Source organism: Phyllostomus hastatus, unplaced genomic scaffold (genome assembly GCF_019186645.2).
Source record: "Phyllostomus hastatus isolate PE091 unplaced genomic scaffold, TTU_PhHast_1.1 phas_contig_1, whole genome shotgun sequence".
NCBI classification, from domain to species: Eukaryota; Metazoa; Chordata; class Mammalia; order Chiroptera; family Phyllostomidae; genus Phyllostomus; species Phyllostomus hastatus.
Genome location: NW_025333498.1, coordinates 1,857,922 through 1,877,507, shown reverse-complemented (window position 1 = coordinate 1,877,507; position 19,586 = coordinate 1,857,922).

Below are 19,586 nucleotides of genomic sequence, written 5' to 3'. Positions count from 1 at the left end.
GTGAGTACCATACACTAGTGTACAGCTCTCTAAGAATATTTGGGTAGAAAACGAATGATAGCCCATTATTTCTATAGTGCTTCTGGATAACAGTCAATTGATAAAAGACACAGATCATCTTGTGTGCAGTATAGAACCAAGAGGCCCTGAAATCAAGTAAAGGATGTTCCTACTGATGCTATTGACACATTGTCACCACACACCTTCTAAGAAGAACAGCATTCAGGATCCAGTATGAACCCACCTTGCAATAATCCACTTTTCATTTCATCCATCTAAATCCTGACCACATTCTATTTTCTTTCTGATCCTCCCACATAAATATCAGAGTCTACTCTTTGGCTTTACATTAGATCATGATAGCCCTTTAGAACAGATTAAAAAACACAACTAAATAAAAAAAAATGTTTCTTTTTCTTGCATAACTTAAAGGAGTTGGCACTCACAGACATTATTTTTTTATGTTTAGAAAATTATGATATAGACATGTCAGAACACTATTATCAATAACAAGTGTATTTATGAAAATGTATTCACTCTCAGAAGTAATAAGGGTTATGCAAATTCAAAAACATACTTACATGTTTTGCCCAAAATTTTTCTAACACATATGACAGGAACATATGGTGAGATGGGCACACTTATTTGTGATGATGCAAAATATTAAAGCATTTTTGGAAGAATTTGATGGCATCCATCCAATTTAAATAGACAAATCCAAAACTATAATCTAAAATAGGCATATGAATATATGTGTGTATGTATATTTATGATTAATTACTTAACCATGTAATATTGATCAAATAAATAGAAATAACTTATATCGTCATTAATAAGTGAATGGTTATATGTGTCATACCCTAAAAAACTAAGCATGCAAGAATTCATAATGGTGGAAGAGAGCTATGTGACTTAACATGGAAAATTTCCACGAAAAACAACAATGGGCTAAAAACAATTTAAAGTAAATTTAGAACTCTAGTTAGGTTAAAAACCTGCAGAACTTTATTTAGGAAAAAATACAGAATAAAATCTCATTTTTTTTGGTGATTAAACACTTGGTTGTGTGTATTTAAGATTGAAAGAGTTACAGATGAATTTTACATTATGCAATATATATATCCTTTTACACCTTTTTTGCAATGACTATAAATTTATGTGTTACTTATAGAATAGAAACACTAATTAAAATGCAAAATAGTAGAATATAAATAATGTCATGTACACTTACGGCAGCCTTATAGGATTATAACAAGATATCTGAAAAATTTTCCTTTGTAAGTCTATCAAAATGAAAAAAAAAAGATTGAGGTAACCACTTGCTGGTGCTCAATGCTTTGCATTTATGAGGGGAAATAAATTTGGTAGGTGAATTTCCTGGAAAACAGTAACTTTCCCTATCAAAAAAGTCTATTAATTTTCATGTTTAAATAAATATATACTTTTAAAATAAAGGTTATATTGAAATTTAAAATAAATATTAAATGCACAGAAGTAAAATTAAGCAAACATATTTTGGGGAGAATGGAAACTTGGTATGAGATATAACATATTTTAGATATTATTGGATTTTATTGTTTAATGTTTTATTTAAGATATTTATTTCAATGTCTGAGAGTAATTGGACAAAATATTTCTTTCTTGAAATGTCCGTGTTGGTTTCAAGGCTATTATAGCCTCATAATGCAAGTGGCCATATCTCCCATTTTTCCCAACCTTATGCAAGTGTTTGCATAAACTTCCTATTATTTCCCTAATATTTGGTGATGTCATTAACAAATTCACAGTAATTTGGAGATTTCTTTGTTGTAAGATTTCAAATTCCTGATTTTACTTTTTATAGATGAACAAGTGTTCAGATTTTTCTTCCTGTGTCCTTACTGTTAGATTTTTTAAACAGTTTAATGTAATGTACATTTTTTAATTTGATGGCATAAAGTTGTTCATGTACAGTGTTATCTATTTAATGTCTGAATGTATGGTAATATTCTGTTTTGCACTCCTGATATTGTGATTTGTACCTTTTCTCCTAACTTTTTAAAAAATCAATTGTGTTTATTTTTTAAGGAAGGACTCCTCATTTCATTTTTGTATTTTGTTTTCAGCATCACTAAATCTTGTTCTTGTTATCCCTTCCTTTTTTCCCATAATTTTAACGTGCTCCATATTTTAACTTCTGGGAATAGATACAAACTTCATTGATTGTCAGCATTTCTTCTTTTCTATTATACATACCTAAAGCTATACATTTCCTTTAAGGGTAGCTTTAGATGAATCAGACACTATTTGCTAGGATATTCCTTTGTTATCATTCTAGTAAAAATATTTTATAGTTTCTTTAGTGATTTTTCATGAATTTTCTCATGTCTGTCATTTTGTGGTTATTCCAGCTATTGATTTGCTCCTAATTCCACAATGACCACAGAATGTGTTTTCTGTTATTTTGTCTTTTAGATATTTGCTAGTCTGGTGTATGTATTATGGTAAATGTTTTATATAAGTTTGAAAATGTGTTTTACCATGGGTTATCTGTCAGATCAATTACTAAGAGAGAAGCTATAAAATCTTCAACTATGTATGTGTATTTTAATGTCTCCTTTTATGTATATATTTAAGTTATGTCATTTAGCATATACTTTTTAAATATTCTGTTGAATATACTTTTTATAATTATAAATGTTTTTCTTAATATATAATAATAATTCTTGTTTTACAGTTATATCACCTTTCTTTTGGTAAGTGTAGACATAATGTATCATTTTAAATTTATTCTTACTTTCAACATTTTTGAAAATACGCTTCTTATAAACAGCATGTACTAGGTCTTTTCTGGGAAATTCACAATGAGGGAATGTTAACTCATGTCCTAGAAGGGAAGGAATCCATAAAATAATTAGATCAGAATCTAATACCACAGAATTATTTATTTTATTGTAAAATTAATATAAACAGTGAGTATGAAGTTGAATAAAGACCCTAAGGTACATTTCCAGTTCTGGGTAAGATGGATTAATCCCTCTGCAACCTTTTGCTCCCACTGACTGTAACTAAAAATCCTGGCCTAAGGAAACACACAGCATGCCACACACACACAGCCTGAAGACTCTCTGAAAAGTAAATAATAACAGGGACTATGGGAAGAAAAGTCAAAATTTGAAATAAGATGAATAGAATGGAGGATGTGAGTTATCTTTCATTTTATTTCATTTTCATCACCTTTTATTTTCCAGCTGTGGCCCAATGTTGGACCAAATTTATAACTGGGTATCTGGAGAATTCAGCAAAAACTTCATGGGAGGCCAGTTTTTCTAGACAGTGGGCCAGGGGAAAAGGTGCCTGTGAGCCAGAGTGTGAAAAGGTAATCCACATCATCATCATTACTTTTCCCTATTTTACTGTCCAATGCCAGCCCTGAAGTCAGCCCCTGCCCCTGATCTGCACTGCCATTGCCATGTCAAGGGTGCTACACCCTGGAGAAAAATCTGCACTTCTGGGTGGGAGAGTCAGGAAAAAGGCCCTGGTTGTGCAAAGAAGTAGAGGAAGAGTCCTGTCATTGGTTGACTGATTTAATGATTCATTGAATTTCTCTCTTTCCTATCACTATTTTACCCTAAACATAGATTCAGTTCTGTGGGACTGTGTGACAACACTTAATGGTAAAAATTCAGACTGTAAGAGATACCAATGTGTCTGGCCAATAGCAACTGGTGAAAGATGCACCTCACATGACAAAGAGTCAGGGGAGTCCCTAAGGAACGGAAGCTAGAAAAAGGAGGTCATTAAGTCTGTGTGTGAATGGACATATGCTTGGTTAGCGCCAAGCTGCACATGTGCAGAAGTAACCCAAAGAACTATAGCAAAGGCTCTGAGAACTGAGTGGCAATCAAAGCACTGTGGAGTCCTAAACCAGCCCTTGACTGGGGCATGGAGAGGCATATCCAAACAACACCAGCAAACATTTTCGAAACTCAGTCACTGTTGGAGTCACTGCCATGGAAAGTCAGATGGAACTCACATTCAGAAACTAACCAGGTTGACTGCTAAAATGAAACTAGAAACATTTCCCTGGAGGACTTCGAACACAACCCTGAGTCTCAAAACAATGATTCACAATATCCAGGATAGCATTTCAATAGGCAAAATAAAAGCATATTTTACCTATTTTTCTCATTAAAAAAAAACAAAAAACTATAAAACCAGGAAAGAAGGTCTGTGGTGAAGCTCGAGGAAACTGAGTCAGCACTGCAGTGATGAGAGGGAGTTCTCAAGGATAGGGATTGTAATTCTGCTCAAGGAGCAGAAAGGAAACTCCTCTAATTCAGAGAGAAAGTGTGGAAATCTACTTCTCTTCTTAATTTCTTCCCTTCTCTGTTGTCCCATAATCCATCATCTGAGTAATCCCTCACAGTCCCTGGCAGTGGCCATTAAAAGGGGTGGAAAGAGCCAAAACTCTGACAGAGGGAAATATTATCCCCCATTTGGTTGAATTATAGGTATAGAAAACAAAATAGGCAAAGTCACAGGAGCATAAAAGTCCTTAGTTTGTTTGAAAAAGACAGAAAATTCAGTATAGTATCAAATGTCAGGTGGGTTAGAATGGAAAATAAACCTCAAAAGGAAATGACCTTGTCTCTCAGGAAATGGAATTGAGACATTATTTTGTAATGATTGGAACTATGGACTAACACAATAATTACATGCATTAGGTCAATACTAATGTGAACATAGAAGACAGGATGAAGGGCATTTGATAGAAGAAATAAGTCTGATTTACATGAAAGGGTAAAAGAAAAACAGAAACCACTTTGGTGAAAACCTACACGTGTAAATTTTAGTCCTGTGAGAAGCAGATACCAAAATAGGATAACATGTGGGAGAGAGTCCCTGGAGAAACAATGTGAAGAGTACAGTGGGAGGGAGTGGGTGTGGGCAGGGAAGCTTTCCGACTCTAATGGAAGCTTGTCACCTGTAAGATTAGAGAAGAAGGAGGTTTGTGTAGAAAGAGATTCAGACCATTACTCAGTTCTGAAAAATTCTCAACTGTCTGGCACTAGAATTTAGAGAAGCAAGTTAGCATGAAACACCACATCCCTCATGGCTGAAATCAGCATGAGTTATGACTGATCCTTACCCGCTCCTGCTGACATAATACGTTTGAAACTCCTCTCACCTTATTGACATGGCAGGTCCTGATGGTACTCAAATGTTATTCCTGAAGGTTCAGAGAGCTTGTTAATAATAGTTGGGCCATGGTGGTCTCTGTATGCAAGAAGTTCAACACAAGCTGGTAGCAAGTATAGCTTATACCTCCATGGGACAGTCATGGTGCTCACTGGCAAGAAGGTACCACCTTTAGGGACCGTGCCCTCAGGCCATGCTCAGTCCAAATTGCAGGGATAGAGAGCACAAAGTTCTCTAATAAATAATTAGTAAAGAAGGTAAGTGGGTTCATTCCTATTTTCATCCTTGTTCTCAGACCCGTGCATTCTCCCTATTAGAGATAAAGCACATAAGGAGACATTTTATTCACTGCCTGTTCTGTGTCTGAAGGTTGATACTGCTTCCTTACAGAGTATTGCCTCCAATTCAGTGTTTCAGGTCCCCTTCATTAGTCCATTCTAACCCTTTATGAGTCTAGCTGACACTGGATGGAGCAGAATGTGACATGACCAGGTCAGAGGCCCACTCCTACACCACCTACCCTGGATAATGAGTCCCATAGATGGACGATATGCTGTGTAAGTTGCCATAGCTGAAAAACAAGCATTGGTAAGCCAATAGGTAGTGGTAATGGCTGAGGCCTTAACATCAGGAAAGAGAAACCCCATACACCTAATAGATATCTCTGTCTGTGAAGAAAAACAGCTGGAGGTTCTAGGATATTAGAGTTCCATCATAATGTACTTGTCAACAAAGGGGCAGTGACGTTCACAAGAATGATCAAGGTTTTTGTCTGTAGAGGAATGGGCATTCACAGGCAGCAATAGCCAGGTCAGCCTTGGTAAGTAAGAGTCAGTAATATGGAGCCCATGTGTTTTCACAACCTCTGCCACATTACCGCTTGGCTCATGTGCCTATCATGCCAGTTGATGGATAAGCAATGATGAAAGTGGGCTAGTAGCAATGGCAAAGTCAGTTTGCAAATTGGTTTTGCAGTGCCTCTTTCATTGGGCATGAATTCTAGTGGGTGTCAATACATACTACAGAAATCTCCACTTTCTCCCCATGCTGTATCATTGCACTGACTAAGCTATTTCTTTCCACCAAAACAAGTAACTGGAGTATCCGAATGTAAAACTCTCACTATCACTTTTTCCAGCGATCCCCTGATACACATTATCCTCAGAATGGGATCTTCATTTCCAGGAAAGCAATAAATAAATCAGTCACCAAATACCATAACCCAATTGTTTTCTCTAATAATTCCTGATATCACATGGGTCAGTTAGAATCCTCTAGAATCAATTACCCAGACAAGTTTAGATAACCAAAAAATTTCCAGTGAAAATGCATAAAAAGGGAGAAAACAATAGTAGGCAGAGAGAGCCTCAGTCTGCTTCATATATCTGGCACCTATGAAAGAACCGAGGGAAAGAAAATTGAGTAGGAAGAGTTTCAGACTACTGCTCATTTATGAGAAAGTCTTGGCCAGGCCACAGGAAAACCAAGCAAAACCTTCTCGTTAAAGAAATGTTCCATCAATAGCACTCTTGACTTGCTCAGTCACTGGCTAGGGGACATTTTCCCAGGGAAAGCATTACTTTAGTACTCATAGGGACTGCAGATGAAGGTTGTCAGACATCTAGGTTCCCTGCAGCAGGTTGAAAAGACATCCAAACAGTGCATCTCATTTCTGTTGTCTTTGAGACTTATTGTAAAATCAACCTGGACTAGATATATTTGAGTTTCTTTTTGGTTTTAAAATTTGTGATTTTATAGTATGTGCTTATTTTCTTTTATATGGCTTCCCCATGTATCCAAAATGATTAAAGAAAAATTGTATACGTATAACATCTTATACCAGATAAAGAACAAGTGTTCTTTGTGGGCTACCTTTCTATCATGATGCATTATTCAGAGAAAACAGTAAAAATGTGTTGTATTTTCTATTGGGTAACTCATGACATCTTCGAAACATGAGATTCTTAGTAAATTCCTAGGAAAATGCTTTTTCTGCTATAAATCATTTCGTATGTCAGGATCTTAGCACTCCTAATATATAATTTATCAATTACAATATAGGTAACATTTAAAAGCATAATTGCTTTTACAAAACAGTGTAAAGAGCTTTATATTGATTTCCTTTATTGATTCTACAAAGAGGTCAGTATCCTCTCTGCTATATTTCTAAAAAAGGCAGCACAGAGATTGCCTGAGGAATAATGTGAGCTGCAGTTTGAATGAAAAGCTGTCACAATAGTAACAATGGCTATAACAGCAAATACTACATGGATATTCATGTTAAACATTAGCTGCATTGATATCTACGTCTAGTTACTCATCGAGGGCGTAAGTCTACAAGTTCCACAGAGAGAAATTTAGAGGACAAGGCCAACAATAGTGCTACCTTGATGTGGTTTGTGTCCTCATTTTTCAGCATCTGTTTATCTGGGCTCATCTGGAAAATTTCTTATACCCTAACTAAAGCATGTCTAAGGCACCCACACTCTAACTGAACGTAAATTAACCTTTCCTCCCAGGCGTCTAGAACTTGTGTTAACTGGAAATATGACCATCTTTCTCAAGAAGAGAGCCAAGAAAAATGAAAAAAGAAAGGTGCAATGACAGTAAGATCCTGAAGAAACATTTGTTCTTAAGCTAACAGCAGTGGACCTGAAACTTCTGCTATAAGATTCCTTTCCCTTGCACTCTACTTTTGTTTTTACAAAATGCACATTTACAAAATGAGACCCATTAAGTGTTTTTACAAATTGTGGGGTTTTTTTATGCAGTGACTTGTCCCTTCCATTCAGATCAGTCCCACCCAGCTAGCCCCTCAGCCTCTGAGCTCCTGCCTCCTGAAAGCAGAACTGCCTGGTTGGTCTCCACCCTGTGTTGGGAGCTCAGCCACCGTGCTCATGGGTATTTTTCCTCATAAAGTTTATAAGCAGTTATTTATATGAACTCTTATTATATCAACTGGTTTGTATTGCCTATTTTGATTACAAAATAAAAATTTAACAGATAAAAAAAGTCTCAGTGTTTCTCAACTCGGGAACACATTAGAATCACTTGAGGAAATTTTTTTTAAATCTTAATACAGATCACAGTAAAGGCCGATAATTTGAGAATATAATATCATATACACTAATAGCCTTCATCTAAATTTTTGATACTCATTGTTGATATTTGTATGAATCAAAGTTTCCCTCAGGAGTTGAAAAATAATATTTTCCTAATTTTATCACTATCCCTACATTTTTATGTGTGACCTGTTATAAAGAAGAGTTTTTCCCACTTTCTACTTTTTTTCAAATTCTATATTGCCAAATTCTCTATTACTATTCAATATAATTCATTACCATCATTATTATGCTATTGCTCAAGTTATGCCGAACTTGGTCAGCAATTTCCCTTGCAATTAGTTCATGTGTCCTTTTAACATGTTCAGTAGGATCAGAACCACGATAAGGATGCCCCCTATCTCCATGAGTACTTAATATCACATCGAAGTGGCATCATTAATGAATTCATTTGAACAAGAGAAAGCAGTTATGGGCATGAAAAGGAGATTCAATTTAAATAACCTCTATTTGCAGAAAACTTTAAAAATAATTGTGTTTACAGTTAAATTTAAGAAGTTTTACATAAAGCAAATGATTAAAACTAAAGAGTTTAAAAATAAAGAAGTAGTAAATAAAAATGTAGAAATTAATAAGTAGAAAAAGAAAAGATCAATATGTTATTTTTAAATCAATGAGTGACAAATTCTAAAATACACCTTTACCAAGCAGGGTAAAGATGCAACCATGAAAAATTGACTGTTGCCCCCTGACCCCACATCGCGTCTTCCTAAGCAGTCAGTAATGCACTGAGTTTCTCACCTACACTTTACAGCAGATATATAGCCAAAGCTTCAGAAGTGATTGGGTGGATCAAAGGGGTAAGAGAAACCTCAAAACAATGAATAAAAGAACTATGAGGTCCAGGATTAAGCTACAGGGTGTCTTCCTGGGGATTTTGATCAAAATGTGTTTGTTTCTCTGAAGAAGAAATTGTTAAGTTTTGAGTGTTCTCCATCGTGTAATTGATTGCTCACTCTACCTACATAGGATAAATTTTAGCCTTTCTTCACCACTCACCATAATTCTTATGTATGCTTTCAAACCCTTAATAGATATTATAGACAAAAAATGTTTAGAGATTGATCAGATAAGAAATCTTAAGAAATCCAAAGATGACTGTTAAATTATACATTGTGCAGCTGTATGCCAATAACTGCTATACTGTGAAATATTTTTAAAATTCTAGATAATACAAATTGAAAAGATTGACTGAAAGAGGTAAATAGAATCTAAATATACAAATCATTATTAAATATAAAATAAAATTTAATACCAATTGGAAAGCTGCATCTTATTTCTTTTGAGGATGAGTCCATTTTTATATCAATACTCAATCAACATGGGGAGGAAGCACAAGAGACTTAAGTTTCAAACTAATCTCCCATGTTAACATAAATGCAAACATTTTAAATAATACATTAGCAAATCAAAGGCAGCAGTTGTTCAAAAATAGTAAATAGTGAATAAGTATGGTTTAGATCACAACAAAGAATATTTTAATATCTATGTGATAGAAAAGATAATATCGGTATGCACAGAAAAACAATTGATAACTTGTACTGTAGATCATGTATTTAAAATAAAGGATGCTTCCTTAAAATGAAAACTGTCTTCAACTGAAAGCCCTTCACGTAACACACTGAAAGGTTACGTCTGGAAGCATGTTTATTTGGACAGAAGCAGGACAAGTATGACAATGATAGTAGAGGGAAAACAGAAACTGTAAACTATGCATATTTGTATATCATATTACTAAGGGAACATCAGAAAATATAGACAAGATATTCAATCTACAATGAATGTAGTAAGGTTCCCAGATGCAAGATAAAAATAATGGTAATAATTGAGACCAATCTTATTTCTCATAAGGGGAGAAAACTCCAGATAGCACAAGAGGCTCCTTTCCTCTCTCACTTATACCACAGCATCAGTTTTCAGTCCTTTCAATCACATTTAGGCTGCTACCTGCACATGAACTTCGTAGGCTCCCTCTTCTCAAGAAGGCCTTGATGAGGATGTTTCTATTTGTTCCCTTTTGTGCTGGGGCTAAGCACAACTCTTTTGGGATAATGGGGGTTTGCAGAATGGCAAGTGCTTTGCTGCTTCTTGGTCTGAAAATTGTACCTAATAAAATTTATTTTACATTTAAATTGTGTGAAGTTAGCATGTGTCAGTGATCCTATATATGTTACCAAAGTTATGCATTCAGAAAGTACAACAGGGGAAAACTTATACATATCATTACAAGAGCAATTCCATAAATTATTTGAGAGCAAATCTACAAAGGATATGCAAAATCATTTTTGAAAAAAACGTAAAACTACTTTGAAGAATAAACAAGATATACATGAGTGGGTATGCATGAATATTAACATCCATACTGCAAGTATGAAACTGTTTCCATAGAAATCTGTACATCAGCAACTAAATTAATAAACCTAGAAATTAATAAAAAGTCAAAAGAATATTCTATAGGTTTCATGAATAGGTTAATAATATATTGTAAAAAATAGAAGTATAACAAAATGGTTTAGACTGTTACACATGCACTTCAGATAAGTGGTTGCTTCAGTGTGGGAAAAAAGTCATCAGAGAGACATACAGAAGATGAACTAAATGAGAAATATTTTGCTAAAATAAATAATATTTCAGTTTAAAAATCAAACATTTTTAAATTTGATCATTGGTAAGTGGATATTCATCATATGCTTAATAAGATTTATATACATTTGAAATATATTACAATAAATTATTTTAAAATTCTAATTGTTCACAGCCAGATCAATTAAAGACAACATTTATATCTGAGATTTAGAATAGGGCAGATCAGGAATAGAGAGAACTATATGGATAGCTTGTCTTTTAAAAAATACTTCTTTAAAGCAGTTTTAGGCTCACAACAATATTGAGGGCAAAATGCAGAAATAGCTCCTGCACTGCTACTTACACATGTGTAACCTCCCTCATTACCAACATTCCTGCCAGAGTAATACATTTGTTCCAATTGATGAACCTACATTAGGGCATCATTTTCACCCTAAGTCTGTAGTCTACATGACTGTTCACCCTTGGTGATGCACATTCCATGGGTCTAAACAAAGGCGTAACACATATATCCAGTCTGGTGGTCTTTTAAAATTAACAGGAAATCAAGATTTTATCTGTCCTGAATTTCTTTGACAATAGAAGACGGATCGACTAATGTAATAATATAATATATAACAATATAATGTAGCAGTGAATGAGAGTAAGTTTACATTTGAAATTTAAAATAAAGCAAAAGGAAGATAGAAAAAGCAATATTACTCTTAGGGCTTTAATACATTAAGATTTTCTTATCTGTTTAATAACAACAACAAAAAAGCTTTTTTCTTATTAAATTTTCTTGAGTTTTCCAGAAGACATATTTTTAATGCCATAAAAAACAATATCCTCAATAGGAGCTATGAACTCCCCCCAAAATTTTCAGGGGTGAACAATTTATAGATGTTTCTTATTTCTCCCTTAATGAAATATGATTGTATAATTTTCTTAAAATATACCTTCATAAAAGTATGCAGATGTTAGAATTATTATAATTTGTATCAGACTTGTTGTTGATCTTTTTAACAAAAGAGTGAACCTTATAGAACCTTGAAAAATATATATTTAATAAGTCATTCAAGTTCTCTTCAAATCCCAGCCAGCACACTTGACAGCTGCTGGCATCCAGCCAGGCTGCCAGAAATGGAGTGCTACTCCACACTCGGGAGGAGTGTGAGATTGCGTGAGAAAGGGCACCCAAAAAAGGAACTCTGTGAGGATTATTCTAAGTCTGTGTATACAGGGGTGTCAGAGGAAGCTGAATTATAGACATATAGATATGACTAAAACCCACTGAAATAACCTCATTATAAATATTGACTGCCTTTTATGGGAAAAGAAAGGTCTTAGCTTTCTCTTTTCAATCTTACCACCAGTAATTGTTTTTATTTAGGTCCTTATACATAAATATAATTAAAACAGTTTTGTTTTTACTTCCTATTATTTCAAAGAATATTAGACCTTGATTACTTAAAAGTGTTATGGTCAGAATTATTTTTGCTTTAGTTTATTTCTTTATAATATTCCATATAAATTTTCTTAGATTAATGAATTTATTCACCTATACACACAGTAATAATAACAATAGTGGAAATGGTATTTTTATTTTCATTCATTGTATCTACTTCCTATTGATGAAATTGACCTAATTTATAAAGAATGATTTGCTCACATTCATCATTAACATTTTTGAAAAATCACAGATATCTGTTTTCTGTAGGAAAAGAAAAGTTACTTTTAAAGTCATTATTCCATAGGTTGGCATGTTACTGAAGCCAGAAAGACAAAAGGGTGAAGAAGTCTACCATGCTGACTTGCATAAGACTTAGGTGCTCTTTCTAGCCACAAATACATGATTATATTACTGGAATTTGATAAAAAAAATATAACTATCAGTAATAGTAAGTTCTGCTTTATTAGTTGCATTTTTAATAATATGATTCAAAGGTTTTTTGTCTCTGCATAAAAGCTTGGTTTATGACAGTCATGAATATACTTCTCATAATCTTGCTTTTGGGGTAATTAATGACTAAAGACATATACAACAGAAGAAAATGTTTGTGTTATTGCCAAGGCAGCAAATTCTTCCTGACATTTTCACAGCACATTCTCCAATTAAGAAGGCAGCTGTCATATTGACTGAACTTTTAATCTGTTCATGTCACTCGAGAATGAGAGGGTTCAAGTTTAGAGATTAATGTTTCCTTGGGTTTTTGTCAATGACAACAAGAAAAATATTCATCATGATTGTCTTTCTGGTTTTGCAGAGTCAGTTTTGTTTTTCTAGGTCTGAATTATTAATACAATATGGTGGAGGGGTTTTGAAGAACAACAAAATAAAAAAACTATTTTTTACCATCTGTTTTCTGTTCACTGTAAAGACAGAAAAGATAGAAATGTGTGATAAAATGACATTGTAATGAAAATGTCTGTATAAAAGCTTGTGAACTTTTAGTAATATGAAGATTGATTTTAGGATTAAAGCTAAAAGATTGATAATAGTAAGTTTACAAACCCTCTACTATGGATGGTATATAAATTCTCTGCATTGGTGCCCAAATGTTTTTAGCCTGTGTCTCCAGATTTTACAGAATGCCTTTGATACTAAACATTATGTAATCTATCAGAAACACACACACACACATGCACAGAAGGAAAAAAATCAAGTTGTCTGTTTTTGTGTGATTTGTTATATGTACAGTATCAATTGTGTTACCTCTCTGTCTTTTTTATTTTGTTTCTTTCAAATCCAAATTGTGCTGTAATTTACAGGATAGAAAAAATATAATGATGGGAAATCAGGTGAAAATGTGACGAGGAAAGGCAAGAAAGGAGCATGACACTGGATAAAGAGGCTAAAAATGCAGAGGAAGCTGGTAGGGAGTGAGGCAAAGAGAACGAAAAAGAACGGAGAACAAGCAATGTTGAAAATCTGTATGTTTCCAAACCCTTCTTTTGGATGAAAACAACTTAAAAACAGTTCAAAAAACTTTCAAACCAAATTATATTGAGTTTGAAAAATTCATCTTGTTCCTACTTAAATCTTTTAAAATGCCTCTTATTTAATGCTCTGTGAGAATATTATCATGCAGAAATTGTTCTAGTAGATTAAGTGACAGAATAGAAATTTTGTAACCCTCCATACCTTACTGCAACCCCCATTAGGCTGCAGTATTTTAGGTGAAAATGGTTAACTACTATTTATATTTTCTTAACCATTAGAAGTCAAAAGTTTTCAAATTTTCTAGCCCAACAAAGACAGTCATTCACTGAGGCACTAGAACCACATTACAAGTACCAGAGCCTGTGTCATTTAGCTAAATGACTAGTAGGTTATTTAACCAAAGGCATAATTGGTAAAATTAAACTCAAAATAGTAGGTATTAAAACCCTTTTTAAAGAGTAATTGTAATTATGTTTGCCACATTAGCTCAAGCAACTGAGTAGACAAGATTCTCTAAATGCAAATATTTAAAGAAAACAAATACAGAACAATTTAATAAAATTAACTACTTGGGTTAATTTAGTATTCATTACCCACCATAGCTGTTAAAATTGCAAAGCTTTACTTAAGAATCTAATTGGCTATTCACAATAAACTGTGAATATAATTGGCTATTCAATAAACTGTGAATAGCCAATTAAAATATAAGTTCAAGAGAAATTTAAAAAGCATTGTTTTTAGATAAATACTAGACATAAATGTTTTATTAATAAATGTACACAGAATCCTTCAATATTTATAGTTACTGGGCCTATTATTCCTAATTCCCACATCCACAAAACTTAAACTACCATATATACTTTAAAGATACTATATATTCCTCAAGATTACAAATTCAGTAACTTTTCCTTCTAGAACTGTCAAGGTTTTCTGTTTTGGAAAAAGAGGGATAGGTTGTTTTGCTTTTATGTCAAACAAATATCTTTTGCTTAAACTCTGTATATATTTATATATTTTTGACATTAAAATATTCATGTTTTATTATTTACACATTTCTAACACAATTTATGCAGTTAATAGAAGACAGTTTGAGAGAAATTAGAGATGCTTGTTGTACTCTGCAATCCTCATTTTTCTTGTTTGCCAGTGGAGCTCAGGGTCACATTGTTTCCAGTGCAAACACGTTGATTACACTTGCTAAAACTGTCTTCATAGAATTCACAAAATGCAAAAAACTGGGCTACAATTATTTTGAAGACAAATTGTCACTAAGACATTGGATGAAGATTCAGAATACCATAAGGGAACAATAATGAATTTATACTCCTAAAAATTACAATAGACTGAGATTATATGTAATAGTTATATGCATAAAAAGTATGAGAGATTTATGTGACTAAAGAAAGGATTTAAAAATAGAAAAGAGGGACAAATGCAATCATAATGTTGTAAATAAAAGTATGTTTAGAATACTGTTCATGTTTTACTCATACAATTTAATATGAATGACAACAATTTCAAGGAATTAAAGTTTATATTCTCAATGATTTTAAGTTATTCAATGAATGAGATTAGAAAGTGACAAGAATATGTAAAATTATTATGATATTTGACTAAATTTTACACTCATGTACAGACAACATATGTGTTATACACTTTTGGGCACAATTTTATGATTGAGGTTTAAAGGAACAGCCAAATTTTGACTTACTGTAAATAATGGAACTAGGACTTAATATCATGTCTACTTGATTATAAAGTTTGTTTTCAAATTTTTTCCATTTTTTTTATTGTTGTTCAACTAGAGTTGTCCCCATTTCACCCTCCCACCACTCGAATTTGTCCCAAAGATTGTCCTTTATACAAAAGGAAAATTAATATAAAATTTAAACTTTAAAAATATCTTATTAATCCCTAAGAAGTAATCTCATAAAAGCAATGCTGTTTGTAGTATTGATACAAAGCTCTCATTAAGAACATTCTGCTAAAATGTGTAAAGAATGATAAAGTCAAGTGTGAACAATTTACTCATTCAAGAATTCTGAAATGTCATTATAATTAATTTAAATCCATTCTTTGTAATATTCCAGAAAATTTTTGTGTACAGTGTAGTTACTTTTTTCTAGCATTGATTTTTTTCTCAGTATGTGTCTATTTACTTTATATAGATGAAAATATTAGAAAATATTACAAAGAAAAGAAGATAGTGATATTTATCTATCATCTATCTATCTATGCAAAAGTGAAGTATACAGGCAAATTATTGGCTAAGTTAAATTTCAATCTATGAATTAACTTTAACTATGTCAGAGTAAATTCTTTGTTGAGTCTACCCAAAATTCTGGACAGAGTTAAAAAAAATTTTTTTATGAAAAACATGAAAGAATGAACAAGAACAGGAGACAGATTCTGGAAGAAAATCATCAGCATCGGCTGACTGCTTTATATTCTTATTTAATTGAAGGAAGGCCAAGTTAGCAGAGCATAAGGGGATTAAAACTTCAGTAGAAAATCTACGGTCTTGCTGATCTAAAGAAGCAGTGCACAGTGTAACTGCTGTGGAGTGAGGTAGATACCAAGAACAGAAGCCATATTTTGTATATAAACTCTGCCCCCAATTTTGAGTAACGTCAACCCATGCATCGTGGACAGAACCCAACTAAGGAAAAAGCCATCCAACTGAGATTTTAGCTACCATATAAGGCACAAAACTGCAATTTGAGCCAAAGTATGTTAATTGTCTTCATGCAATTTAATCAAAACTCCTAAAAAAATGTAACATCCAGAGTCTCCACAATAAAGCAGTCAAGACATCCTTCATAAAACCCAGAAGTACTCATAGAAAGAATGAACAGTGTGGCCATTTTTGAAGAAAAGACAGTGAGTCTCAAGATGAGACATATGTTTGAATTAACAGACCCATATTTTAAATTACCCACAAAAGCTATGCCCACAGACATAAATAGAAACATGCTCACAGGAGCACAACACTGAGCCTTAGTATATATATGCTATGACAGCCGGAAAAGATGTAGTAAGTAGAATTCCCATGTTCTTGTACTGAAATACTCAATGTTGTTAAGAAGCTAATTTTTCTACAAATGACCTAGAGATTCACTGTATTCCTAAAAAGATTATGGTGTATATGTGAAATAAAATGATTTTGATGTGTAGAAAGAAAGAAAGAAAACAAAGACTACAAAAAAGCTATAGTAGTCAAGACATCATAGTCAAGACATGATGACACTGACAAAAGGACTGACAAACATTATTAAGAGAAGATTATATGGGGAGAGCAGAAACAGACCTCGTTTAAGGTCATTGGCCTTTGGAGAATGGTGTTGAAAGCATGTAATAAAGAAAGAAAGTCTTTCCAAAAATGTTTGGAATAACTGGATAACCATAAAAAACTGGTTGATTTTACTTCATACCATACTCAAAAATTAATTGAAGGTAGATTGTAGACATAAACTTATAAACTGAAGTCATAAAAATTTAAAAATAAATGACAATATTGCACTAAACATATAGAATTAAGAAATTTGGGTTTATTAAGCAAAAATAACCCAAAGGATTCCTAGAAGAGTGCTACTAAATTATCAACTGTACCTGTGCTATTCATGAACTGATATTTTTAGTATATATAACAAAATAAGTACACAAATTAAGAATACGTGTTTTGAAATTATTATAGCAAAATTACATTTCCAAGATATTACCCAAGATTCTCCCAGAAGAGTTTACTCTGTGTTGCCAGGATACTATCTCATAATCTTCTAGAAGAGTTCTGTAGGAAGAGTGGGGTCTGTGGATGGGCCCTATTTCATACACTGCGCTTTTAACTTCTCCATGACAACATAAGCCTAGACATTGTAAATAAATGTTATGAAAATTTTATAGCAACTGGCATTGCCAGAATACTGACTGATGTGGAGATCAGCTCAGGTGTTTTTGAATTTTCATGATGAGTCAAATGTGGGGCAACCTGCATCCTAGTCAGAAGCACTGGGGTTACAATACAACATTGATGTTTTAAAAGTAGTCTCTTAGTAGCATCCCCAAAGTATGTGAAAAGAGAGGATATATATTTGCACAAATTTCTGAGTGTGACAGTTATGGTGAGACAAAGGATGATGATGCAAGTTATTTTAAAATATGAAGACTGAATTGTACTAGTTTTACCCAGAATGTGAAAATTCATATGCTGTTTGCTTTATAACTATGAGTGAAGTGCTAAACCCAGTATGTTTTCTTGCAGACTTGTACTAGCTAACAAAATAACAAAACCATCAAAAACTTAACAGAATTTAGAGACAATAATAAATAATTAAATTAAAAATTAAACTACCATATGACCCAGCAATCCCACTTCTGGGTCTTTATCCATAAAAAAATTAAAAAAAAAAACAAATTCAAAAAGATATATGCACCTCTGTGTTCACTACAGCATTGCTTACAATAGCCAAGATATGAAAGCAACCTAAGGGTCCATCAATAGACAATTGGATACAGAAGATACAGTACATACTATATAAAATAGAATAGTATTGGCCATGTAAAAGAATTAAATTTCATCATTTTCAGCAACATGGATGGACTTAGAGGGTATTATGCTAAGTGAAATAACTCGGACATATGATTTCACTATATGTGGAGTCTATAAAAACAAAGTACACAAATAAGACAAAATGGAAGCAAACTCATAGAAATAGAAAGCATACTGATTATTACTAGATAGGAGGGGAGTGGGGAGATAGGCAAAGAAGGGTGATGTGGAGTAAGGAATATAAACTTCCAGTTATAAACTTCAGTACAGGGATGTAAAGTAGAGCATAGAGAACATTCTCAATGATATTGTATTAATTGTCTGTAGTGCCAGAAGTGTAGTAGATTTATTGCAGTAATCATTTTGTATATGAATGTATAATATGTAAAAGGTATTAATAATCATTTCATATATAAAAGGTATGTAAATATCTAATCACTATGTTGTACACTTGATATTAATATAATATTCTTTGTCAACCATAATTTAAAAATGAATTTTAAAAATCATTAAGTTCAAAACATAGCAATGAACTAATTCTTTGAAATAATTTTGAATTTAAATGCTTACAGCAGCATATATGCAAACTAATTCACTAGCCTGTAAAAAGATTAGTGGAAAGCTGTAGCAAAGAGGTTAACAAAAAATGTGTGGTGATACTGGGACAAAATATGAAATTCAGCTACTTTCCATGCACACCAATGCTCCAAATACACAAGGACTGGCGGGCAATACAGAAGGCCAATTCAGAAGAAATAAAGCTAGCAAAGTAGTTTTCTTCACAGCATGCTGAATGTACAGAGCTGGCTAATGTGGTCTTGCAGTCCAATCCACACCTTCAAAGTGTTATAGTATAACTGGTTCGTTATTTTATTGTCTAGAAACTCTGTTCTTCTTCTGTGTTAACTTGTATTGTACCTGCCATTAAAATCTATGTGGCTTCTGTTCTTTTGTTCTGTTTTGTCATTTTTGATTTTAATGATCTGGAAACCTCTGAGGAAGAAAGAGTTTCTGCAGCACATTGCCATGTCTTATAATTTAAAAAAATTATCAGCGAAATAAAGCATGTTCTTGATCTTCCATGTCTGCAAAACATTATTACTGAACCCGTTAAAACAGAATGACTTGTATTTTTCCTCAATATATGGAAGTTTAATGGATCCAGTATTTATTTCTCTCATTTAAAGTTAAATTTAACTGTAAATTTTTAGGATCATTTTAGAGAATG